We start from the raw sequence: 18,468 nt of genomic DNA on the forward strand, positions 1-18,468 counted from the left end.
CTTTCTCCAGGGACGGGTCTGCGCTGAGAACGTGTCCACACTATGCGAAATGAAGTCTTGCCATCCTTGCCTTAAGGGTTGGGATTTATAACACATATGTTCAGTGGACGCAGGTCAATTCATAACAGACGCTCACAGTAGCTACTACCATTCACTAGGCACCAAGCAGAGGAATTCTGGGGAAAAATAAAAATGCCTGTGTGTAGATATGGTGATTCATCCCTGCCTGGAAGTTAGGAAGGTTCCATAATGGAATGTTGGTTCTGTCCTCAAGAAGGAGCGCCCTTGTTCACAGTTTCTCCCGCTTACCCTCGGGAACATCTCCTTCATCATCATCCCTGGACCCCCCGGAAAGGAACAGTGAAGGAATGTCCTCGTGCTGCACACCGTTCAAAGCCTCCTTCCCGCACCTGTATAATTGGCTAAGTCTTAGTTGACAAAAGGATCATTTAGTCTGGGATCATGGTTTCTTTGGTAATACAATCACTTCTAAAGCATGTCCTTGTGGATTGAATTGTTTCCTCCACCTGCCCCCTCAACTATGTGTTACAATCCTTACCTCCATACATGTGGGTGTATTTGTTTGAAAACAGGGCACTTTGTTAGATTAATGAGGCCAAGTCAACATGCTGTTGTTGCTAGGTGCCACGGAGGTGGCTCTCCCCACAGCGACCCTCTGCACAGCAGAACCAAACAATGCACAGCCCTGCGCCATCCGCACAATTGTTCCTAGCCTGAGCCACTGATGTAGCCACCGTGTCAGTCCATCTCATTGAGGGCTTTCCTCTTTTTCACCGCCCCTCCGCTTTACCAAACCTGATGTCCTTCTCCAGGGCCTCGTCTTCCCTGACAATATGTCCAAAGTATATAAGACAAAGTCTTTTCCGTCGTCTTTTCAGTGCCTCTAAGCACTCTGGCCATATGTCTTCTAATCTGTTTGTCCTTCTAGCAGTCCATGGCACTTTCAATATTCTTCTCCAGCACCACACTTCAAATGCATCGATTCTTCGACGGTAATGTCCAATTTCACATGCATACGATGCGATGGAGAATACCGTGGCTTGGGCCAGGTGCACCTTAGTCCTCAAAGTAGCCTCCATCCTTGCTCTTCAATACTCCAAAGATGTATTGTGCAGCAGATTTACCCAATGGAATATGTCTTTTGTTTTCTCGCTCTTTTTAAAAATCATTTTATTGGGGGCTCTTACAGTTCTTATTGCAATCCAAACATACATCCATTGTGTCATCTGCATATCCCAGGTTGTAAATAAACCTTCCTTCAATCCTAATGCCACACTCTTCTTCATAGAGTCCGGCTTCTCTGATGATTTTCTCAGCATAGAGATTGAACAAGTATGATGAAGCACACCTTTTCTGATTTTAAACCATATACTGTTCTCTTGTTCTGTTTGCACACCTGCTTCTTGACGCATGTACAAATTCCACATGAGCACAGTGAAGTGTTCTGGAATTCCCATTCTTCTCAAGACTACCCACAGTTTGCCATGGTCCACACAGTTCATGTCTTGGCGTAGTCAATGAAACACAAGTAAACATCTTTCTGGTATTCTTTGCTTTGTGCCAATATGCATCTGATATCGACAATCACATCCTCTTCTGAATCAGGCCTGAGCTTCTGGCAGCTCCCTCTTCTAATCAGACCTGAGTTATAGGGTCGGATGCAGAGAACACAGAAGCAAGGAGATAGATGCTATGTGAGCGGACAGAGAAAGGGCTGTTCCCTAAGAGCCAGTACCTTGAATTCAGACTCCTAGCTCTATGAAACTGTGATGAAATGACATTTCTTTAAAGCAGTCATCTTGTGGTGTTTCTGTTACTGGAGGACCAGGATACCATGACACTGCCCAATAGATCTCTCGTCTATCCCAGTCAATTTCATGTACCTATAGCCAACTTTAAAAAGAAGGTAAACATAATTCTAAATCTTCAATATGATTTTTTTCTTTTCCTGAAAATTGGCCACTCTTGACTGAGCGCATCTCTGTTTTGTGTGAGCTTCTTTGCCTTGTCCACCCAACAGGGTCCATCACGGACCAATCCGCTTGAGAGCTGCTGACTCAGCAAACACGAGGCGAGCTGATAGCTGTCACAGCAGCACTGTACAGATCCCTTTGCCAGTGCATGTCATGATCACCGTCTTACTAGCTTCTAATATTCGTTTCTGTGCTTTCTGCTGTGGCACTCTTTAGCAAATGGCAGGTATCTTAGGGCTTTCGTTAGAGCAACATCCTTCTTCAAGGTCCCCACTGAGGACTCAGCAGTCCGCTGTCCGTTTGGGGATGGCATTATCTCTACCCACGGCATCTGTTGGTCGCCAATAAAGTAAACAGAATGACGGGAGCCACCGATTCTTCACTTCCTCATTCAGAAGTCACATGCATTGTGTCTGCTTATGTTAGATTGGTTCCGAGTAGTCACATGACTCGTCGCAAAGCAAGGGAGACTGGCAAATGTAGTGGAGCATGTAGATGTTGTGAGACGTCCATTCTTTACCACACGTTCCTTATTATTTCCCCCGTCCCATTAGAATATGCATTTCACAAGGGCACGGAGTTCTCTCTCTTCTGTTCACTTTTGTATCGTCAATAGTTAGAAGGGTGCCTGGCTCATAATAGGTGGTTATTGAATATTTGCTTAAAGAATATGTGGAAAGAAGCATCCTTTCTTTCTGTTGGTCCTGGGTGAGAAAGTGAAGGGTGAGAATACAAGAAAGGGTTCTGAGCAACCAAATCTCATGCACTCACTCAGTGGGCTCCTTAAAGTTCTATTGAGAATATTCATGCAGTTTGATACCAGCTCAAGAGCCAGAATTTAGAATGAGATAAGAAAGATTACCAAGGAAAGCTAATGGCCAATAATGAGGAAAGATGTTCTAAAGAAAAAGTTACTCCAGAAGAGTGTCGAAATCATTGCAACAGCAAAACCCGGTGATCATAGCTTGAAGCCATTGACTACAAAGTCAAGAACACTTAGACCTACCTAGCTCTAAGGCCATCAGAGAATCAGGGCCCAGAAAACAAGTGACAAGCATTATGGAAATAGTGGGCCAGTTCTGCTCTGTGTACTTGGTTCTAACGAGCAGAAGCATTGTAATGCATCTAATAATATATTTTGGCATTCAAATGTGTATCTTCTTTAATGCCGTGGCCCTGCCCCTGTTCCCCAGTTGTGACTGTTATCTGTACCTAAATGATGATTGACAGAAGAAATACTGCAGGAATGCTCATCTCAAAGCAATATTGTGCCTTCATTATATCGATTGCTTACTTGGTAACTACCTCGTGATCAGGCATTTTGCATTTACACCAACAGTAAAATATCTACTACTGGACTATTTGGTACATTCCTGATATACCTCTGGCAGTGATGAATGCTGAGCAGTGAGGTGAGAGTAATTCTGGCCGTGATGGTTAAGGTTCTGTGTCAACCTGGCTGGGTCATGATTCTCAGTTGTTTGGTAGTTAATGTAATGATGTAATTTGGTATTTATGTCCGGATATAGTCATCCTCCATTTTGTGACCTGATCTGATCATCCTCCATTTTCACTTAATACTGATTTTTGCAGACTGGCCTTCTTTTGAAACCTAACCATGATGATTAGTGAGAAGTGGGTATAGTCATTTCTACAATTGGAAGGGCCCACTCTCTGAATACTGTACTCATCAGGTTAAGATTATTACATTAAAAAAAGAGATTATTACATTTAAAGGGGGCAGATCTAGTCTCTGCGGGCTCTGAAGCTTATACAATTGTGAGCCTCCTTGAAGAAAAGTATCCAAAAACAGATTGTTAAAAGAGCTGTAAGAGCCCCCAGTAAAATGATTTATTAAAAAAAAGAAAATATACAAGAACAAAGTACAGAAATAATATTTATTTGGAATAAAGAACTACAAATAGTTACACATTTGAAAGCCTTGATGAACACCAGGCAATACTGAAATCCGAAGAATAATAATAAAATGCTGCCTGATACATTTCTATGAGTGTGCATAAAAAAGTGTTGCTACAAAATCAAAGAAGCCTTAAGTAAAGAACATATCAAAATGTGAAGCTAATGTTTAAGATAGCCTCCATATAGGTCTTTATACTTCTAAAGGCAGTATTTACTCTCTAATCCTTTGCTGCACAATTCTGCAATCTGATTTATACCACATCAAATCAGCAGTTTTGGTATACTTGAGGGACTAAAATCATGTTTGACATGTTTTTGAGATTGGGGAACAAAAAGAAGTCTGTTTAGGGCCATAAAGTAGATGGGATAAGGTTTTCCAAAGAAATATTCATAGAACAGCCTTTTCTAACCTTGAAGAATGAACAGGGTACATAGCATCATAATGGAAAAAACATATTTTTCCTTGGTGTAATTTTCCTGGTCTTTTCCTCACTAATTCTGTTTTCAATTTCCTTAAAACTGCTTCACAGTAAGTCCCGGTGTTCATCCTGTATTGTTCTAGAAAATTTATCAAGACTCCACTCTCCATAACCTTCTGAACTGACATCTTTGCCTAGAATTTAACTGGCCAGCAGATCCCCTTGGAAGAAAGTTTAAATCAGACCTTTTTTTAAGGCACCTGAGAGAGACCACATCAGATGCATTACTGAGAGAACTTGTCTGTAGCCATCTACTGAGCACAGACAGAGACAGGGTTTTAAAAATTATTTTATTTTTAATTATTTTTTCTTAGATATGTTTAAACATGTTTTATCGGAAATAAACCAGTGTATATATGAACTGAAACTTTAGTAGCAACACTTTTTAACTTACCCCTGTCCTTTTTCCCTACATATTTTGGCTGCATACTCTTTTTCTTCTTTATATGAAAATAACTTTATCATATTTTTGATGCAGTGAATTGAGATATTTCCATCTTTCAGCTAGTATGGTTGAAAAGCACTTATTTTTTATTATTGATAACTTAGAAGCATTTCTTTTCCGTCATTATTTGGAAAGACACATACGTTTTTCAGATGGTTGTAAAACTTGGGAAAATAACATTTCTTTCACATACAATGAATAAGACCTGCGAGCACATCTGGACCGTACTTCTCAAATACTGTGTGCTTCACTACTCGCGTCCCGCCGGGATTTAAGCAGGCATTCACTCAGAACGATCGCAGACCCTCCACCTGCAGGTCACAGCACTGAGTGGTCCGGGGGATGGAGGCCCTGGAGCAGTGAACTCAGGGCACCATGGGAGCTGCAAGGAGCCCTGGTGGTGATGCTGGGCATAAGTGTTGAGTTGTTAACCACAAGGTTGATGGTTCCAACCGACTGGCTCCTCTGCAAGAAAAAGATGAAGCTGTTTGTTCCCATAAAGGTGTACAAAGCCTCCGAAACCCTGTATTACAATTCAGAATCGACTCAAAGGCAGTGGGTGTGGGTACTGCTGAAGCGAATATCACAAAAAAAGGTATAGCATTTACCTCATATAAGCAGATCTTCAACTCAGCTTCCCCTTCCAAAATGCCTGCAGCTACTCCGACATGTTCAGATAGATGAGACTTACGACACAGGGGAAGTTAAAATAGAAAAGAGACATTCTCTCTTGCAATTAAAATATTTTACTAAAAAACCCCACACCAACCTTATTTTTATTATCTTGTTAGGTTTAGTTTATTCCGGAGCCATACGTTTTTGCTTCTTCAGTTTCTTCTGGGATATCGTTCTCCTCTGTACCACGTCCTCTTCTGGTTTAGGGACAATTCCTTCCCTGTAAGTCAGGATCCTTCCCATGTGTCAGGGAAAGCTCCTGGGTGGCTTGATGGGACCATGAGCTCTGGAATGCTCCATCACCAGAGAATCCACATCAAAACCTTTCACATTATTTTCTGCACTTTTAAAGCAAGTGCAGCAAAAATTAATCCAGCACTTTCTTCAGGCCACGGACCCGCACTGTTTGTTTGGCCCAGGCCCAGAGCAGCCACTCGCTCCACCACACACGCTGCTTCTGCAAAGTGACATCTTTCAAATATTTGGTGGCTTTTCAGATATGCACACCCTGGATGGCCTGGGAAGCTTCCTGAGCATTCTTAAAATGGATCTGAAGATTTGAACCTCTTTATTTGCATGATCTTGGGGGGGTTTCTGTGTCACCTCAGGCTGCCATTGGAAGGGCATGATAGCTTACTTTTGACACTTTTACAAAAACATGACATTTCTCAGGACTCTCCTGTGGTGTTGGTAGGGACCTATGAGCGTCACTTTCTTGGATTCTGTCTTTGAGTTTAACTTTGGACATCCTGGTGCTTCAGGGCGACTGTTTCCAGATGTAAGTGTGTCAATAGAAAGGAGGTAAATCGGTTGGTGACACTCAGACTAAGACACTGTCATCTGGTAAGTTGTGCAGGGCCACACCGAGAGCCTGGAAAAGAGACGAGTCAAGTGGTTCACAAGTCTGTCTTAGGACTTGGAGCCCTGTCAGATGGAACCTGTCATTTTGACTTAAATGGAGAAATCAGAATCACTTTCCTGTGGCAGGCCCGTTCTCAAGGAGACCGGACCAGCTTGTGAAATACTGAGTTCTCCATATAAAAGGCCATGGAAGAACCAACCTGGGATTCAGGGATGAGACCTCCACTGGGTAGCGGTGGTGATGGGGGATGCGAGTCAGAGACGCATAACTTCACCTCTACACACTTGCAAATCTGAGACTTTAGCATAACTGTTTTAAAGATTATTCAATATATTGATACTGACCCTATAGGGCAGCAGACCCACCCCTGTGGGTTTCTGAGACAGTAAATATTTGTAGGAGTAGAAAGCCTCATCTTTCTCCTGTTGCGCTACACTCTGGGTTTCAAACCGTGAACCTTGGCGTTAACGATCCAATGTGTAACCCACTGGGCCATTGTCTCCAGGGCTCCTAGGAGGTTATAGAGCAGGTTTTAAAGATTGATGGAGCTTATTTTAAGGGGAGAGAGGGAAAATGTGACTCTCTTGCCACGTTTGTTTTTTATCTTAAAGCCAGCAGCAGTGTAAGAGGGGGCTTTAAAAAGTTCATGGAAAAAAAGATTTAAAAATGTTTTATTGACACATAATTCAGATATCCTACAATTCATCCATGATCATTTAATTCCATTTTCCCACAAAGTTTCTGAAGCCCCCCTCCTAGAGATCCATTTTAGCTCTATTTTTATACTTTTTGTTTAAAAACAGCCTGCACCACAGTGGCTAGGCGGTACAGGAGATCAGGGTTGTGGGTGTGGGGCTGCTGGGTCTGGAGTTGGGGTAGGGAACAGCTGGCCTTATTGGGGTATAAAGCTTGGGAAATCATCAATACCAGCTGACATCACATGCCTCACCACCAAGAAGCCATTTCAGCCATCACATTAGCAGTGAGTTAATTAAATGTATAAGCCGTGTGGCCTTTGAATAGGTTATAAATCTCCAAATGGCCCTTGGCAGAATATGGGTTCTCCACTCCCAGACTAGAAACAGACCATCATATGGGATCCCTATTATCCCAGTAGGAATTAGACAAGGATCAGAAGGGGGAGGGGAGCACAGCGCCTCAGTTTGGTGGATGTCCTCGCCCTGATGTCTGGGATGGACAGACTCAGGGGAATAATGAGTCAGGGCTCTTTGTGGCAAGTGACAGAACACAAGGGAGTGGAACTTCAGGAACAACAAAGGGGGAGGATTTAATTAATGGCTCAGGCAGGCAGTTCAGGCCAGATGCGAGCGAGGGTTTCCAGAGGTTCAGAAAACATCTAGGATGCCCTCTTTCCCTCAGCTTCCCATTTTTTGGATGCTGATTTCATTCTTATGCATTGGGGGCCCTTGTACCACCAAAGATTTATATCCTTCCAATTTAATTGCCCTACTTAAAAGAGTTTAACACCACCCCCCCTTCCCCCTTCCTCTGCACCCATCCAGCAAAGCCCAGGTTGAATGTCAGTTTCCATACAACCGTCCCTGAGCCAGTCACTGTGCTCGAAGTGAAGACTGGCTACTCCTAGAGGGAGGGGGTCCGATCAGCCTCCTGGAACCAGAGTCCTTGTGGATGGGGGAGGGGCGGTTCCCAAAGGAAAAATGAATTGCCATTACCAGAAAAGGGGGAGGATGGATAATACTGCACACTATCCTCACAAAATCTCAAAATCATGGCTATCCATTATTTGGGAAAAAGTATGCGTTTGGACTTCTTCCAGACGGACATAGCTTCACTGTGAAACCTCGTCAATCTTCCCTATCGTGGGCAGGGGCAGTATCCTGACAGATGACAAGATAAGTTCATGAACATGCTCCGGATGAAGTAAACAGGCGGCTGGAAATATTAATACTATTCTTCTTATTTTTAGTGCCCTCTTTTGGCAAAGACACCGAGCGCACTGGCAACAATCTAATCTTTGACTCGTGACCACACCCCGTGTAGGTGACAGGAGTATTTCACAGTCTTGCCCTTGCGTTTGGGGAAACCGAGGCAAGACACTCTCCGTGAGCTTGCTGGGGGGCAAACCGGCCGGGCCCGGCGGACCCCACAGGGTCTCCCTGCAGCCTGCAGGCCCTCTCAGAGCGCTCGCGTCCTTCCGCGGCGCCGGGGGCGAGCACCTCGGGCTCCGCCGCAGCCCCGGGACGCGTCCTCCGCCCCGCCCCGCCCTCCCGCACCTTCCTCCGGGCGGGCTGCCCCCTCGTCCGCTTCGCCCCGCTTCTCGGCCAACACGCCCCCTCGGCCCCGACGGGCAGGCGGCCCCCCGGCCAGCGCCCCGGAGGGAGGAGCAGGCAGATGCCACCGAGGCGCCTAGCAGAAGGGGCGCCGGCGTCGCTGGAGGTGAGGGGCCGGGCGGCGCAGGCTGCGGGCCCGCTGGGCCGCGGCGAGGTGGCGGCGGGCGGGCGGGCGGGAGGCCGGTCGCGTGGCGGGGAGCGGGGAGCGGGGAGCCGGGGAGCCGCGGGCGGGCGGGCGGGCGGCGCCTGGAGAGCGAGCGCCGAGGAGCCGGCGCTGCGGAGCCGCCGCGCTCGGCCGCCACCCCCCACCCCCCGCCCCGCGGCTCGCGGACCCCGGCGCCCCTCCGATGGCTCCGCGGGGCCCCGCCGCCGCCCCGACACCTCCGGCGGGGCGCGCGCGGGGCGCGGCGTCAGCGGGGGTGGGCGGCGGCGCGGAGCCGCGTCGGGCGCCCAGGGAGATGCCGGCCGCACCAAGGCGAGCCCACACCCGGCCTGGCGCGCAGGGCGGCGGGGACGGCCGCTGAGCCGCGCCGCGCCGGCTCGCGCGGTGGGGGACGGCCGCGCGGACTCCCCCGGGCCCGCGGCAGCGGCGGCCGCAGCCCCGAGCCGCAGGCGACGCGCGCGGCGCCCCCGCCCGCCTGCTCTCCCCGCGGCGCGCGCGGACCGGCCGGAGGGCGCGGGGGCCGCGGGCCCAGGCGACGGCGGGCGCCCTCCCGCCCCGGACCCGCTCCTTCCCGCAGCCCGCACCCGCGGGCGCCCGGCCCAGGTGAGTGCGCGGCCCGCGCCCGGCCCGGCCGCGCCGCAGGTACGGGACCGCGGCCCGGAGGCGGCTGGTCGCCCTCTCTCGCGCCCCGGCGCGGTCATTCCGTGGAGATCTCGGTTTCCGCTGCCCCGAAACGCGGGCGAGAGGCGCCGGGACAGGCTTGGTGGCTCAGGGACCCCGCGGAGCCGGGGCTTGGGGGCGTGCTTCGAGCATCCCTCCGGGAGGGGAGGCGATTGCGTTTCCTTTCGCGTCTCGGGCGCGCGGGGACCTTGGCCGCAGGGCGCGGGGCCTGGCGGAACCTGGGCTGCAGATGTGGAGGTGCATGCTTTTCCGAGGGAGGACGCGCGGCCGCGGGGGTCTGCTCTCGCGTGCCCCATCGCCTCTGGGAGCAGAGCTCAGGTGGTTTTGCCTTTATTTTTTCCCGTGACTGCTGTTATTATTTTAAGAACGTCTTTCCAGGTGCATTCATTTCGTTCAGAGTTGCAAGTCTTCGGAGTTAATGCAGAGAGCGCTCAGGTACAGTTAGAAGGGTCAATAGATAGTAAACTTCAAGGAGGACCGCATCAGCGATCATTGTGATGGGAGGTGGACGGAAAGCAAACTTCAGTGAGTCTTCAGCCTTCATGGGCCTGGAATCTGCTTAATTGCCCTACAAGCAAGAGGCCTTTGAATTTATGGCCTGAGTGTGAAACGTCTCCTTTTTAAAAGAATGGTTTTCTATCATTTGTCATTTAGAAGCAACTACATAATTTAAAATAATGAATGCATCCCTTAATTCGGCCTGACGACACTCCATGTATCCCTTTGTCCATTTGTCTTACACAGGAGATTTTCTTTTACCACTTCTCTTATTCCCACAAGGGCTCATTGCTTCTGTTGCCTAGAGAGGGTTTTTTTTCCCTTCTTCTTTTTTCCCTCCTCCAATCTCTCTCCTCCCAACAGATGGCTGTATGTCCTAAAGGAGGCTCAGTGAGGTCACTGGGGGTGGCGTCACCTAGTGCAGTCACTCATAGTTTCACACCCCTCCTGTACCAGACCATACAGAATGCATTGTAACATTATCAATTTTAATCTAGGGTAAGATGTCATAGATATAGTAGTGAGTCGCTTAGATATATTTCTGATAGTAGATGCACACCACCAACAAAATTGTACTGTAGAATCTTTCTACATGGAATCCCTTAACCTAATTAGCAAGTGAGCAAAACCCTGTTCCCTTTTGTTACTAATGCATTCTCAAAAGTTTTTGATAGAGGTTCACAAATACTAATCACTACCATATTGTAGCTAGAACACACACACACACCACCACCACCACCACCACCACCACCCCCCCCCCAGAATCTGTGACTATAAAAGCACCAGCAGCAATGAAATTAGTAGCTCGTGCTTGTAGCTTATGCAGCACGTGTGAAACCATGTGATTAAGATGTCCTTGTAACTGGGTGGCCATGAGAGCTCTGATCAGAGCAGCGGTTCTCAACCTTCCTCGGGCTGCGACCCTTTCATACAGCTTCTCATGTTGTGGTGACCCCTCAACCATAAAATTATGTTTGTTGCTACTTCATCACTGTCATTTTGCTACTGTGATGAATTGGGCCACCCCTGTGAAAGCGCCATTCGACCCCCCAAAGGGGATGAGACCCACGATAGAGAACCTCTGGATCTGAGTATGTGAAAAGGTTCAAAACAGAGATAGGCACAGAGTTTTAGCCTTGTCGGTATATTGAGATGTGTTTGTAGATACTTGTGAAAAAAATCTTTTGTTGTTATATCTACCTTGATATTTGTATATAAAAAATCTACTGAAATACTGCACAAAACCTCATAGAGTCATTTTGGTGTCACTCCTGAGCTCAGTGGCTTCTGTCTGCACCTCCCTTAGTGACGCCACTGGGGAGAGCATCATTCAAATGACACCCTTATAAACAAAGATCACTTATTGATACCATCCAGTGGCATCGAGTTGATTCTTACTTCTAGTGACCCTATAGGACCATATAGGACAGAGCAGAATTGCTCCCTAGGGTATCCAAATCCATAAAATCTCTACAAAAAGCACCATCTTTCTCCTGTGGAGCGGTTGGTGGGTTTGAACCGCCAACCTTGCGGTTAGCAGGCCAGTGGGTAACCCACACCACCACCAGGGCTACTTGGGGTATGATTCCAAAGGTTCAAGCCAAACTTACTGCCGTTGGATTCCCCGACTCAGAGGGACCCTGTCTGGAACAAGAGTAGAACTGCCAAGGAAGGGTTTCCGAGGCTGCCAGGGTCACAGGAGCAGAAAGCCTCCTGTTGCTCTTGAGGTAGATTCGAATCGTTGCCTTGCCGTTAGCAGTCCATGTGCAACCCACTATGCCACCGGGGACTCTTTGCGGGTATTATTAGTAGGGTGAAAATCTGGAGTTCGTACATCTGTTTGGTCATCAGAAGAGATCCCACAGGGATCGTTTATATGGAGTGGGCGGCAGATGGCATCTGTAACTGACAGAGACCCAGTCATCCAGAGTCATAATATCCCTCAGCAGTCATCCACTTCGGAGGCTGGATAGGTAGGACTGAGGATGGGAAGACAATTTTGACCTCCCCAAAGAGGTCAAAGTCATTGTCAAGGACGTCCCAAAGTCATCATCACCTTCTAGTTCAAGCAGCACATTTAATTTCTTCCTTGAGGACCGTGGCATGGGCACCACTTCGGATCTTGCCACAGGCAGAGGTCAGGCGTGCTTCCACCCGCCATTCTTTCTGCTGACACCGGCCCCAGAAGAGCCGTTCCAAGTGATAACCGCGTCACCACATGCCTCTCCTGGACAGCTGAAGCACCGTTTGTGGGCAGGCTGGCCTTCGTTGTCACGTGAGGCAGTTTAGGTAGGCCTGTTAACAAAAATGTCTTTGAACTTAGAGTTGTCCTAACACGTGGAAAAAAAGTTGTGACTTTCTTGGCTCTTTTCTAAGGGCCCCTGGTGATGTAGTGGGCTATGCTTTCAGCTGCTGACGGCAAGTGACGGCAAGGTCAGCAGTTGGAAACCAGAGCTGCTGAGGGAGAAAGGTGAGCCTTTCTACTCTTGTTAAGATTTAATCTTGGAAATCCAGGGGGGCAGTTCTGCTCTGTCCTACAGTGTCACTTTGCGTCTGTATCAGCTTGATGGCGGTGAGCTTGTTTGTTTGGTTAGCTCGTACAGAGTAAGGCCTCAGAGCTGGAAGGACTTGGTGTGACCTTCTCTGTGCTGAGGGTTCTCCTACCCGCTCCCTGACCCCCAGCATAATTCTTCAGACTCTCAGTTATTGACAGTGATGGTTTAACACAGGAAGGAATTTGCTCTACCATGCCTACACCTGTGGTAGCCTTGCCCCATGAATCCTTATGAAAGCGGGTGAGGCAATCAATCATTATGAATTCTTGAAATAAGCCGTTTCCCACCACCATGGAAGATAATTTAAGCACTGTAGATTGCAAACATGGTACGCAATTGGCCTTCCTTCTTTGCAGTGTGTTTTTGGTGGGAACTGTTTTGATTGATGTGAGAGAAAATATTCCAATAGAGCAATACTCATGAGGCACAAGGACTATCCTGAATGAAGGACATGATCAATGTTTGATCCTGCTGAATAAGAGCCAAGGAGCAAGCACCAGCTCTATGTAACCTGGGCGATGCCACGTCGGGAGAGAAACTTACACTTTCCCAAGCGATTTGTACTGTTCTTAGCCAAAGGCAGAGAAACCAAGTTGCTGTTGTGCTCGTGGTCAGATGCTCTAGACTTTTCTGGCAGATAGAAGCACTTGGCCGGAGAGCAGGCTCTTGGGTTCTGTCCTTTTTCAGTGTCTGCCCTGGCACCAAGGAGAGGCCCTACCATTGGAAATACTTGCTAGCCCCATGCTGCGTATCTGTGCGTCTCCACGCCAGGTTGCTGTCTTCATTGTGAAGAAGGCCCTTTTGAGGAACTAGAGCCTCCTTGTTGAGGGCTTGCTGTGGGCGCAGCCTGGATCCCCAGCCTAGTGCTTTGTGCCACATGCTTTTGGGGGGTGTGGGGTGGAACGACATCCGCAATACATGCTCAGTAGGGAATGTCATTGTTGAGTCGGCATCTTTTAGCTCCCTTGTCAAATACTAGCTGTAGCTCTGGAAGAAAGAGGGCGATCTGTGAAGTTTGGATGATTTAACAGAAGCAGTTCTGAGAGTCGGTGGTTCACACCCATTAGCCTTTTCCTAGGATAGCGGGTTCTCAACCTGTGGGTCATGACCCCTTTGGGGGTCGAATGACCCTTTCACAGGGGTTGCCTGATTCATCACAGTAGCAAAATGACAGTTAGGAAGCAGCAACAACATTAATTTTATGTTTTGGGGGTCACCACAACATGAGGAACTGTATGAAATGGTCGCGGCATGAGGAAGGTAAAGAACCACTGCCCTAAGAGAAAGGTTAGACTGTTCCCATAAAGATATAGCTTGCGAAAAACCCTCTTAGGGTTGCTATGAGCCAGAATCCACTTGATGGCTGAGGACTTGGTTTGGAATTTTTAAGAGAGGCAGCTGCCAGAAGTTGCTTCCTAATAGGAAGAGTGCACCTTTCCCCAGCCCTTCCCTCCTTCATGTTTCATTTGTGTAGGAGCCCTGACCACCTGGTGATTACACATGGGGCTGCTAACTGAGAGGTCAGCGGTTGGAAAGCACCAGCCAGCGCCGAGGGAGAAGGGCGAGGCTTTCTACTCCCGTAAACAGTTAGACTCGGTAACCCACAGAGGTACTTCTACCTTGACCTGTAGGGTTGCCGTGAGTCAGCATCGACCCGATGGCAGTGAGTTTTTGAGTTTATTTAATTTGATTACTTAGACTCATTTCCTCAGAATGTTACAATCCACTCTGCGGGCCTTTGGTAGAGGGACACAGCTTGAATAAGGGTGTGAGCAAGGGAGTTGAAGGGATGCGAGCCAAGCGGTGCTTTTGGCTTACAGTCCCAGTTTATGATTTCTCTTTATTTAAAAAAACTTTTTATTGTGAATTGGGTGATCAATTTTACATTCAACAATTCATCCACGTTTTGCTATCTCTCCTTTCCTGGTATCCCCTCCCCAGTGTTTGCTGCCCTCACGCCCCCTAGCGGGGCGCCACCTTCCTTGTGCCGTGACCCTTTCAGACACTTCCTCATGTTGTGGTGACCCCCGACCATAACATGATTTTCGTTGTTACTTCCTCACTGTCATTTTGCTACTGTGATGAATCGGGCGGCCCCTGTGGAAGGGTCGCGTGGCCCCCAGGTTGAGAAACCGCTGCTCTAAGGTGTTCCTACTTCACCAGTGCTTTTCTTTCCTAGATCTGAGCTGCAGTTCACTGCCCTTGACCTTTTATTATCAAAAGGGTCTCCTTTCACATTTAAATGTAATGTTTGGCTAATAAAGTTCCCTAGTACAGTGGAGAGGCAAGAAGGATAAGAACAATCTAAACCAGGAAGCAGGAACATGCATAGGAATAGACAGATGATGAAGACCCATCAGTTGTTCTTGCTTGCTCACTATTTCCGCACACAGGAAATCGAGTCTGATCCTTAAGTCGGTGGCTGTCTACTTATAGCGGTGTCTTCGAGAACAGCAGGAATTACTGCTGACTCCAGTGGGCACCAGTGAAGCGCCTGATTGCCACCTGGAAGTTTGGCTGCGGCGGTCTGCTTCTATGAAGCTTGCAGCTTAGCTCCATGGGGCAGCTCTGCTCTGGCTCAAGGGTTGCTATTAGCTGGAATTGACGTCACAACACCCAACAGCAGGAGTAACAACAGGAACAACATTCACCTGAGACTGACACACGTGGGGACAATGCTTGTGATTTGGGAGAGCCGCTGCCACACAATGTGCCTGCAGACCGGACGGAGACATGGGTCTTGTTGATATGAATGCGAGTTTCATGAGTCCAGAACACAAGCACTGTTGTGAAGACCTGACTGTACATTCTCATCGTTTCCCAGCTCTCTGGCCCCCAGGATAAGAGGAGGGCCTTTGTTTTCTGTGGACTCTTCTGACTTCAGGCTTGGATGTGGGCCTCTGCTTTTTCAAAGAGAGGGCTTGCGTCGAAGGAGAAGTTGGTGTGTTTGTACCTTATGTGAAAATTCCCACCAGGGCTTGGGATTGTGCCGTTGACCCGGTGAGCATTTCGTTCCTGTGCCAGTGCTCCGTATATGAGGGTTGCAGTACTTATTTCTGCCAGTTACTGTCCTCTGCTCAGAAACCCCTCTTTTAAATGGTGTGCTTGGAGTGTGGACCAGCAGGTGTTACAGTTGATTATGGCTCCTCTGAAGTTCCCCAAACATGCCTGAATAAGAAGACACTTGTGTTTCCTCACCAGCTGATTCACCCATTCAACAGTTTTCCCAGGTGCAGTCCAGTGACGTTGGTTATGTGCTTCAGGTTATGCAGCCATTATCGCGAGTCTTTTCAAAATGATTCCACCAGTGTGAACAGCAACTCACCGCCCGTCATCTCATCTGACCATTTGCGCTGCTGCTGTCCATTCGATCCCATCCAGCTAATTCTTGATAAAAGCATGATGTGCAAGGCGGACTTCCCCCCCCCCTTTTTCGCATTAAGTGAAATATTGTTTGATTTATAAATGATCTGAAGAGGCAGTGTTTGTTACAATTTAAAGATGATCTTAGACTCTTTAGAGCCAGGTGTATGTGGGTCATCTAGCCTCGGTGGTTCCAGAAAGTCTAGATTCCAAGAAAACTTGAAATTGTCAAACCTAGATTCTTTCAAGAGTAAAAAGGGACATCAGCTAGAAAGGATGAGACATCAACAAGCATACTCTGGGCCTAACCCTGGAAAACCGGGACATATAGTCACCTAACATCATTATTTTTTATGTGCAAATGTGCATATGTTAAAAATGTCCTTAGTTTCTTCTAAATTTATTCAACATAGTTATATGTATATAGGCACATGCATATGCATATGTATACACTAACAATGATCGTATGCCCCTAAGTGTCTGTATTATAGGATGACCTATGTGAAATAAGCCACATAAGGCAGCTTAATCAGATGAAAAATTTATCATTTTTATCACCTCCTTCATGGATTGACTTCTTAAGTAAGCCTTTTGTATCCAGCATGTCAAAACTTTAGATCACGTTCTGATTTCCTGATTTTATATAGCTTTAAAACCAATTTGTTGGCATCATTTTCTTTCTTAAAAACCATTTATGGCCCACCAATTTCTCCTTAATTCTCAAAACAAGACCCATAGACAGTTTGGTGGTTAGAGAGCAATGTAAAAGCAAGAAAAATCACCCATTCATCCAAGTGATACTTATTGAGCAACTTCTGTGACTCACTGTATGATATAGGTGCTAGGGATAAACCAGGGAGCAAAATCAAGGTCCTTTGCCCTTGTGGAGTTTTCTGCCTACACTATAGCCTGTAGGGACCCAGGGATGGGAAACAGATAATAAGCTAAATAGGGGGGTAAATTGGACTCCATGCTCAAAGGAAGTGAGTTTTGGGATAAACAGTACAACAGGGGAAGCAGAAAAAGTAATGGTGGACGAACAACAGAAACACGAGAGAAGGGAGACAGCAGATGGTATACGATATGAAAATAATAATTTATAATTTATCATGGGGTCAGAAGGGTGGGAGGGTGGGGGTGAGGGAAAAGAGAGGAGCTGACACCAAGGGTTCAAGTAGAAAGAGAATGTTTTGAAAATGATGATGGCAACATATGTACAAATGTGCTTAATACAATAGATGAATGTTATAAGAGCTGTAAGAGCCCCCAATAAAATAATCTTACAGAAAAATAAATAAGTAAATAAGTAAGTAAATAAATATGTGGTACTTTGAAAAAAATTAAAAGTAGGATCGGATCAGTGTGGTTAGAGTAGGTCTCATGAAGAAAGAAACATTCAATAAAGACCTAAAAGGGGGTGAGTAAGAGTGTTATGTAGATATATTTCACACAGAAGGAATAGTTCACACAGAAGGAATGGTCCACACAGAAGGAATGGTCCTCACAGAAGGAATGGTCCACACAGAAGGAATGGTCCACACAGAAGGAATGGTCCACACAGAAAGAACCACTAGGACAAAGGTCGGAAGATGAGACTATGTTGGGGTCTGCTCAGAGATTCACAAGAAGACCAGTGCTATAGGAGTGGAGAATCAAGAGCAAGGTGGATATGAGATTAGAGAACTGGTGTGGCAGAACAGGCAGAGCCTTGCGATATGAGACCAAGGATGACTTCAGTAAAAATCCTGTGATGGTTTTTCCGGCTCAGGCACCGCTCGTGCTCCAACTTCGGCCGCGCTCCTCCCGGAGTGGCGAGACCACGGAACTGCAGCCATGACTGAGGCAGATGTAAATCCGAAAGCCTAGCCCCTCGCAGATGCCCACCTCACCAAAAAGCTGTTGGACCTTGTTCAGCAGTCCTGTAACTACAAGCAGCTTCGCAAAGGAGCCTATGAGGCCACCAAAACCCTCAACAGAGGCATCTCGGAATTCATCGTGATGGCCGCGGATGCCGAGCCGCTGGAGATCATCCTGCACCTCCCGCTGCTGTGTGAGGACAAGAACGTGCCCTATGTGTTTGTGCGCTCTAAGCAGGCCCTGGGCCGGGCCTGTGGCGTGTCCAGGCCTGTCATCGCCTGCTCCATCGCCATCAAGGAGGGCTCGCAGCTGAAGCAGCAGATCCAGTCCGTCCAGCAGTCCATGGAGAGGCTGCTTGTCTAGGCCCCTGTCCAGGGCGGGGGTCGGACATGCTCTGGGCTGGTGTGTGGTCTTCTCGGCCATTCCCTCATCATTGTAAAATATTGTCCTGGTTTCCGAATTTTTGTATTGTTTCATTGCCCTTTCTCTCCCTCCTCCTCTGTGCCATCTCCTCCTGCTCCCTTTGGACCCAGAGCTAGTGCCTAGAGGAAACAGCGCGTGGGCTTTGTTCAGAGGCAGGGATCGGCCAGGAGCAACCTTGTAGAACTGAGTCAGAGCTCTGGCTCGAGCTTGGGCCCGCTCCAGCCACTGGGCACCCTGTGTG

At 47.7% G+C, this 18,468-nt stretch overlaps 1 protein-coding gene and 1 pseudogene across 1 annotated transcript in view; both read left to right on the forward strand.

The window, feature by feature from the left end:
- Positions 1 to 8,453: 8,453 nt before the first annotated feature.
- Positions 8,454 to 18,468, forward strand: part of HECW2 (HECT, C2 and WW domain containing E3 ubiquitin protein ligase 2) — a 431,089-nt gene continuing 421,074 nt past the window's right edge. Inside the window, exon 1 of the mRNA XM_075529169.1 lies at positions 8,454 to 8,793. The gene's annotated coding sequence lies outside the window, so the exon portion shown is untranslated. The remainder of the gene's footprint in view (positions 8,794 to 18,468) is intronic.
- LOC142424509 (NHP2-like protein 1 pseudogene) lies at positions 17,781 to 18,167 on the forward strand (annotated as a pseudogene).

Source organism: Tenrec ecaudatus, chromosome 13, assembly GCF_050624435.1.
Source record: "Tenrec ecaudatus isolate mTenEca1 chromosome 13, mTenEca1.hap1, whole genome shotgun sequence".
NCBI lineage: Eukaryota > Metazoa > Chordata > Mammalia > Afrosoricida > Tenrecidae > Tenrec > Tenrec ecaudatus.